The sequence below is a fragment of the Marmota flaviventris genome, chromosome 9 (assembly GCF_047511675.1).
Source record: "Marmota flaviventris isolate mMarFla1 chromosome 9, mMarFla1.hap1, whole genome shotgun sequence".
Lineage (NCBI taxonomy): Eukaryota > Metazoa > Chordata > Mammalia > Rodentia > Sciuridae > Marmota > Marmota flaviventris.
Genome location: NC_092506.1, coordinates 5,497,573 through 5,504,389, shown reverse-complemented (window position 1 = coordinate 5,504,389; position 6,817 = coordinate 5,497,573). Strand labels below are relative to the sequence as shown.

At 48.7% G+C, this 6,817-nt stretch overlaps 1 long non-coding RNA gene across 1 annotated transcript; it reads left to right on the top strand.

The window, feature by feature from the left end:
• Positions 1-3,630: 3,630 nt before the first annotated feature.
• Positions 3,631-6,482, top strand: LOC117794876 (uncharacterized). Its single transcript, XR_011708488.1, has 2 exons — positions 3,631-4,327; positions 6,065-6,482. It is a non-coding gene; the product is annotated as an uncharacterized lncRNA (long non-coding RNA).
• Positions 6,483-6,817: the final 335 nt, after the last annotated feature.

Here is a 6,817-nt window from a genome sequence, read left to right as displayed (position 1 = left end):
GGAGTGAAGGCTGCGGCCGCCCATCAGCTGTGCCTGGACTGGGTTCTGGTTTCCAAACGGCAAGAAGGTGGTGGCCTCGCGGAGGTTTGAGGCGGTACTTTTAGTGAGTCTTCAGGGAGATCTAGCGACCAGGCCACTCTGGTGGAAAGTTACCATTTTGAGACTTTGAAGCAGCTGTTTTTTCCTGCTATTCCAAAAATAGGGCTACTGCGACCTTTGGCTCATAAATCCAGCCAAGCCACAGTTGCACGCACAGCTGGGACGGCTGCCCGGCTCCGGCCTGGCGGTCTTGGGTATCTCTCCCTCCCAGCTCACCAGTTCCCGGCATCCCGCTCGGGTACCGGGTCCTACCCTCCAGACACAGGCCTTGATGTGTGACCCAAGGCCGGCCAATCACAGAGCCTCAGCTCTGGCCACGGTGACTGGGCCCAGGGGCCAGCACTGATTGGAGCTGGACTAATCCGAGTCCATCCTTGACCCTCCCAAACACAGGAGGCCAGAGGCCAGGAGCTCCCACTAGGGCCTGAGCTTCTGTTCTGGCCAAGAGGCTGTGAAATGGGGTTTCAGGCAGTTGTTGACGTTGGTCATGGTGGAGAGAGAGAGCACTTTTAGGTCCCTGGGACCAGTCCCTGAGAGACCAGCTCTGCCCCATCCTCCCCTGGTTCGTTTGCAAGACCCATAGCTGCTTCCTTACTGCAGTTGAGGTTCTGTGCTCTCAGCTGAAAGAGACTGTGATAGGCTGGAAATACATCTACAGATCCTTGGACATTTCCCCCTCAAAGTCTAGAGCCTCATGCCCCACCCTTTGAGGTGGGGACAGACCTAGAGACCCCCCCTCTAACCGCAAGTGTATGGAAGTGATGACGACACCCAGGACCAGGCTGGGAGAGGCCTTGTGGCCACCGTCTTGCCCACTCTCTCCAATCATGTGTTTTGGGAAGGCAGCCGCCATGTCATGAGGATGCTCAAGCTACCTGTGGAGGGGTCAAGGTGAGGAGGACCCGAGGTTCCTGCCAGAGCCAGCACTGAATGGCCATCCACGTGAGTGTGCCATCTTGGAAGTGGGTCCTCAAGCCCCAGTCAAGTCTTTGGGTGAAGAAAGCCCTGACCACTATCTTGATGGCCACATCATGGGAGATTCCAGCAAGAACCACTCAGCTAAACCACTCTGCAAATTCTGACTCGGAAATAGAGATGATAAATCCTCATTGTTTCAAGATGCTTGGTTTTGTAATTGGCTATGCAGCCACCGATGATGCAGATAGCACCAACCTAACAATTAGACCTACAAGTTTGCAACTTTGTAAGGATGGGAAAGCATACCTGCATGTCTGTTCTGTCTTTCGCTTTCAGGACAATATTTAATAAATTACACGAGCTGTTCAACACTTCATTATGAACTAGGCTCCTGTTAGATGGTTTTGCCCAACGGTCAGCTAACGTGAAGTGTTATGAGCACATTTGAGGCAGGCTGTGCTGGGATGTTTGGAGATTGGGTGGGATAAATGCATTTTCAACCTATGATGGGTTTGTTGGGATACAACCCTGTGGGAAGTCAAGGAGCGTCCTTGTGGAGTCACAACCAGTCATTACTGTCAAGCTCCAGTCTGGGACAGAAGGTGAGAGGTTTGCTGGGCTGAGATTTAGCGACCTGAGCTTTTTCGGGGTCTGGTTTCCAGGGTTGAGTTCTGCAGTCCTCTCTGTTGTCCTGGGCAGAGCTTGCTAGCCTGGGGTGAAGGCATATCCTCCACTCAGGAGTCTTTCTTTGATGTTCCCTAGAGTCCCAATTGTCAACCCAGTGTGGCCAGAGGAGCAACGCTGAAAATCCCAATAGTTTTCCATTGAAGTTCACTCATGTTAAGATGGTAGTGTGGAGAGTGGATGCCAAGCTTGACTCCAGGTCTCAGCTTGGCCCTGGGGTCTTTTTAAAAATTCGTTCTTTTTAGTTATACATGACAGTAGAGTATATTTTGCCATATCCTACATACATGGAGTATGACTGCCCCTTCTTGTGATTGTAACATGACATGGAGTTTCACTGGTCGTATAATCACGTATGAACATGGAGAAGTCATGCCCAGTGCATTCCACTGTCTTGCCTATTCCCATCCCCTCTCCCTTCCCTTCATTCCCTTTAGTCTAATCCAATGAACTTATATCTCCCATCTCGGTCCCGCCTATTGTGAGTCAGCATCCGCGTATCAGAGAGAACATTCACCTTTGGTTTTTGGGATTGGCTTATTTCACTTAGCACGATAATCTCTGATTCTGTCCATTTATCAGCAAATGCCATAATTTCATTCTTCTTTTTTTAAAATATTTTTTTTAATTGCAGTTGGACATAATACCTTTATTTATTTATTTTTATGTGGTGCTTAGGATCGAACCCAGGGCCTCGCACGTGCTAGGCAAGAGCTCTACTGCTGAGCCACAATCGCAACCCAATTTGGTTCTTAATGGCTGAGTAATATTCCGTTGTGTGTATGTGTGTGTGTGTGTGTGTGTGTGTGTGTATCACATTTTCTTTATCCATTCATCTGTTGTAGGGCATCTGGGTTGGTTTCAACTCATTGTGAGTTGAGCTGCTATAAACATTGTCTGTGTTACTATCATATGCTGATTTTAAGTCCTTTGGGTATATGCTGAGGAGTGGGATGAGTGAGTCAAATGGTGGTTCCATTCCAAGTTTTCTGAGGAATCTCCATACTGCTTTCCAGAGTGATTTGCACTGATTTGCATTCCCACCAGCAACGTATGAGTGTGCCTTTCCCCGACATCCTTCCTGAGGCCATGGGATCTTGAGCTAGATGTCTAAATGAGACAATGCACCTAAAACATGTAGCACAGTGCCTGGCACAAAGTAATAATGCTCTAATAACTGGCTAAAATCAAATTCAGTAAAAACCCAGTCTGGGGCTGGGCTTGTAGCTCAGTGGTTGAGCGCTTACCTTGCGTGCGTGAGGCACTGGGTTTGATCCTCAGCACCATATATAAATAAATTAATTAATTAAATAAAGATATCGTGCCCATCTATAACTAACGAAATAACTAAATAAACCCAGTCTGGAAGACATCACAACCATTAGCTTCGTTGCTATCTCAGCATCTTGAGAAAATAGCTGTTGCCATGTATTTTGTACAAATAAGCAGTGGAGCACAATTTGCTTCTTTTAATACATTCATCTCACCTCATGGCAAGAAAGGAAACAAAACAGCAAAACCCTGGATTGACCCCTGGGAAAGGACTTGGCATTCGAGATCTTCAGCCAAGTCATCCATCAAGCACTTGAGTCTGGTTGAAACAAAGAATTGCAAAGTTGTGACTTCCCCTCCAAGGGAAGTTATTTCAGACCACATTTTTTTCTTAGTCTTGAAAATCAACGTTACTCAATAATGAGAACCAAATTGATTATTCTCATCACATCGAACAGGTTGAAAATCTATTTTCCCAGACATAGTCCTTAGTGTGTGATTCTTGTGCTTAAGTAGTCTATTGGGGTTCTCCAGAGAAATGGAATCCACAGTCATACACCACCAGGAAGCTGGCGCAGCTCAGAGGTCTGAGAGCCAGTGAGGTAGTCGCACCAGGTGGGTCTCAAGGCCTGAGGACAAGGCATGCTGATGGGGTAAGTCCCAGTTTGAGGGTGGGAGAAGACTGATGTCCCAGCTCCAGTAGCCAAGCAGAAAGGGAATTTGACTTCCTCTCCCTTTTTGCTCTATTCAGGGACTTCATGAAAAATGGATGATGCCCCTTACATTAGTCTGTTTTCTGTTGCTACAACAAAATACCTGGAGCTGGCTGATATATGAAGATAAGAGGTTCATTTAGCTCACAGTTTTGGAGTCCGAGAGTCCAAATAGTTGTTGCTGACTTTGGGAGCCCCCCCATCCCATCATGGCAGATGGAATCACAATGGTGGGAGCACATGGGAGAGGAGGAGCTCATGTGCCCAGATAGGAAGTCAGAGAGGAGGAGAGGCCAGGCTCACTCTTTCACAACAAGCTCTTGCAAGAACCAACCAGCGGCCCCTGAAACTGCATCAGTTCCTTCCTGAGCAGCACCCTCCACGCCACCCTGAGCTCACCGCCCCCACCAGCCCGGTCTCTTAAATAAGTCTCCACACCATCTCCCAGCCCACGAAGCCGAAGCCCCGAGGGACGCAGTCAGACACACCACTCACACGGGGAGGGCCAGCTGTGGCTCAGTTCACCAGTGCAAATGCCGAGCCCTTCTGGAAGCCCCTTCACAAACATCCCGAGAGAGCTACTGGGCGCCCCTTGGCCTGCTCAAGTCGACACCCCAAACTAGCCACCCCTCAAAGCTCTGGTAAGTTCCCCTTTTGTGTAAAAGGTGCAACTCATGTTGCTCGCAGTCTTGCATCTGAGTCTGCCGCCATCTTCCCCTAGGTTAGCCTCCACCACCTCTCGTGCTCCTGCCCCGGATCGCTGTCCTCCTCTCTCCCCACGCTGCCAGCCTCCCCTGCCTCCCCTGCAGGTTCTAGGCCTAGCCCGGTGCCCCTGGGCCTAGAAGTCCTGCCTGTGTCCTGTGAGAGCCGACCCGGCTGCCTGGCTTGGGCCTCGAGGGAGAGACGCTGTGGGTGGCCCTGCGCTGCCCTCACCCAGGTGTGGTGGCAGCTGCCCCCCCAGGGTCCCTGCGCCTGCCTCTGCGCAGCCAAGCGTGTTTAGGCCTCCCGCTTTGCAAAGCGTGTTCTCTGAATCAGAGCCTTATTTACATGTAAGCTTCCTTATCACACCAGCACAGACCTTTTAAGAGAAGGGGCTGATTGTTTTTTTCTTTTTCCACTTTTTAATTGGGCCATAATTTTTTTTTTTTTAGTTGTAGTTGGACACAATACCTTTATTTTATTTATTTATTTTTATGTGGTGCTGAGGATGGAACCCAGTGCCTCATACTTGCTAGGAGAGTGCTCTACCACTGAGCCCCAGCCCCAGCCCCAATTGGCCATAATTTACATGGAGTGGGCTCACTTACCTGAGTGTACAGCTCAATAAATCTTTAGATATGAGCACCTGGGTCTAGGTTTACCTGTGGACCGTGACCAAGGCCAGGTGTGGAACATATCCAAAAGGACAGGGGGACTCTCTGCTTTCTGGTGTCACTGGGTTTGGGAAAGCCAAAAATTGACACAACCCATTTGTTATTTCTATATAACAAACCACTTCAGTCTTTTTTGTTATTGTTGTTCATTTTGTTTTGTTTGTGCAACAGATATGGAACCCAGGGGAGCTTAACTACTGAGCCACATCCCCAGCCCTTTTTTGTATTTTACTTAGAGACAGGCTCTCACGGAGTTGCTTAGGGCCTTGCTAAATTGCTGAGGCTGGCTTTAATCTTGTGATCCTCCTGCCTCAGCCTCCTGAGCCACTGGGATTACAGGTGAGCGACCCTGCACCTGGCCCTCTTCAACCTTTACTGGCTTGAAGTGTTATGGTGTGCATGATCAATATAATCAAAAAGTCATAGACATAGGTTATAGGTATAAGGCAAGATAGAATAGATAATCAATAAGCAATAGACATAGATTAAAGACTATAGGAATAAGGTAAGATGACATAGGATTTAAGCCATAGGATAAGCCAGTGTGTCAGTATAGTTATAAATAAACATAAGCAAGTAGGTTAATATAGATATAGATAAGGTTAGACTAACAACTTGATCTTGTAGCTTTGCATAGGATAAGGACATAGGGTTTACAGGTATTAGTAAAATGACAGATGAACGTGTGTGAAGACCATAAGATAACTGTAGTTTTAAGCAGGCATCAAATAAGTTACTAGTACTGAGTGTGCAAAGCAGTTGCTCTGGTGGAGACTCATTAGTCACTTGCGAGAACTCCCACCTCGCTGGGATTACAGGAATAGGGCCACTGTAGTCATTTGAGTAAAAAGATGTGACTATAAAAACTCCATCTTAGTTTCTTTTTTACTGTCCCTGTGAAGGGAGAACTGCGTGCCCCATTTCTAGGAAATAGAAACTAAAGCCGTTTTCTTATAGAAGATTGCTTTTCTGTACTTTGTACCCCACAAATTGAACGCTACTCAGGATGCAGCAGTGGTCGCGGTGAGCTACGACCTGGGTGTGAATGCCCTCGTGGGGCTAAGAAGATTCTCTCCCCTCCGACCCCCGCCCAAATTCAGGATGCGACTGTCTAGCACCTGCTTGAGCCCGGGACTGTGGTCTATTGAACTGCAAAGCTAATGCGTTTTTAGCTTCTGTTTACCGCTTGCTTGCTGCCTGGAAAAGTCCAGTCCTGCCCAGAGCCCACAGGTCCCACTTATCAGTGTTTTAATTTCTGGGATTGGCTAGCTTCTGTGACGATAAGCAGGTCACAGAGTTGTGGTTTTTGTGCTTAGATTCCCCTTAGATGGACCAGGAAGCTGCTGCCTTCCCACAGAGCTTGAGTCTCTGCGGTGGGTGTCCGCCCCTGGCCAGGTAAATAAAGCCCTCTTTTGATTTGAAATCCGGACTTGAGTGCTTTCTGGAGTGGCTCCCCATAACACTAGTTCTGTGGCTTGGCTGAGCGTCTCTTCTGGGCCAGGCAGGGGCCTCAGCTGGAGGCCTGGGAGCTCTGCCCCTGGTCCTCAGTGGCCTGGAGGCCAGCCGGAGCCTGACCATGTGCTGGCCTCAGGCCTCCAGAGCTTTCCGCTTTGGTACCATCCCATGGCCGAAGCAAGCACACAAAGCCAGCCAGCCTCAGGAGGGGGACAAATACCTTCTCTCCTGGTGGAAAAGCAAGGAAATCAGAAGCGGGAAGAATCTGTGGTCCTTTCCGTGGGCCATGGGTGTTCTTCAGGA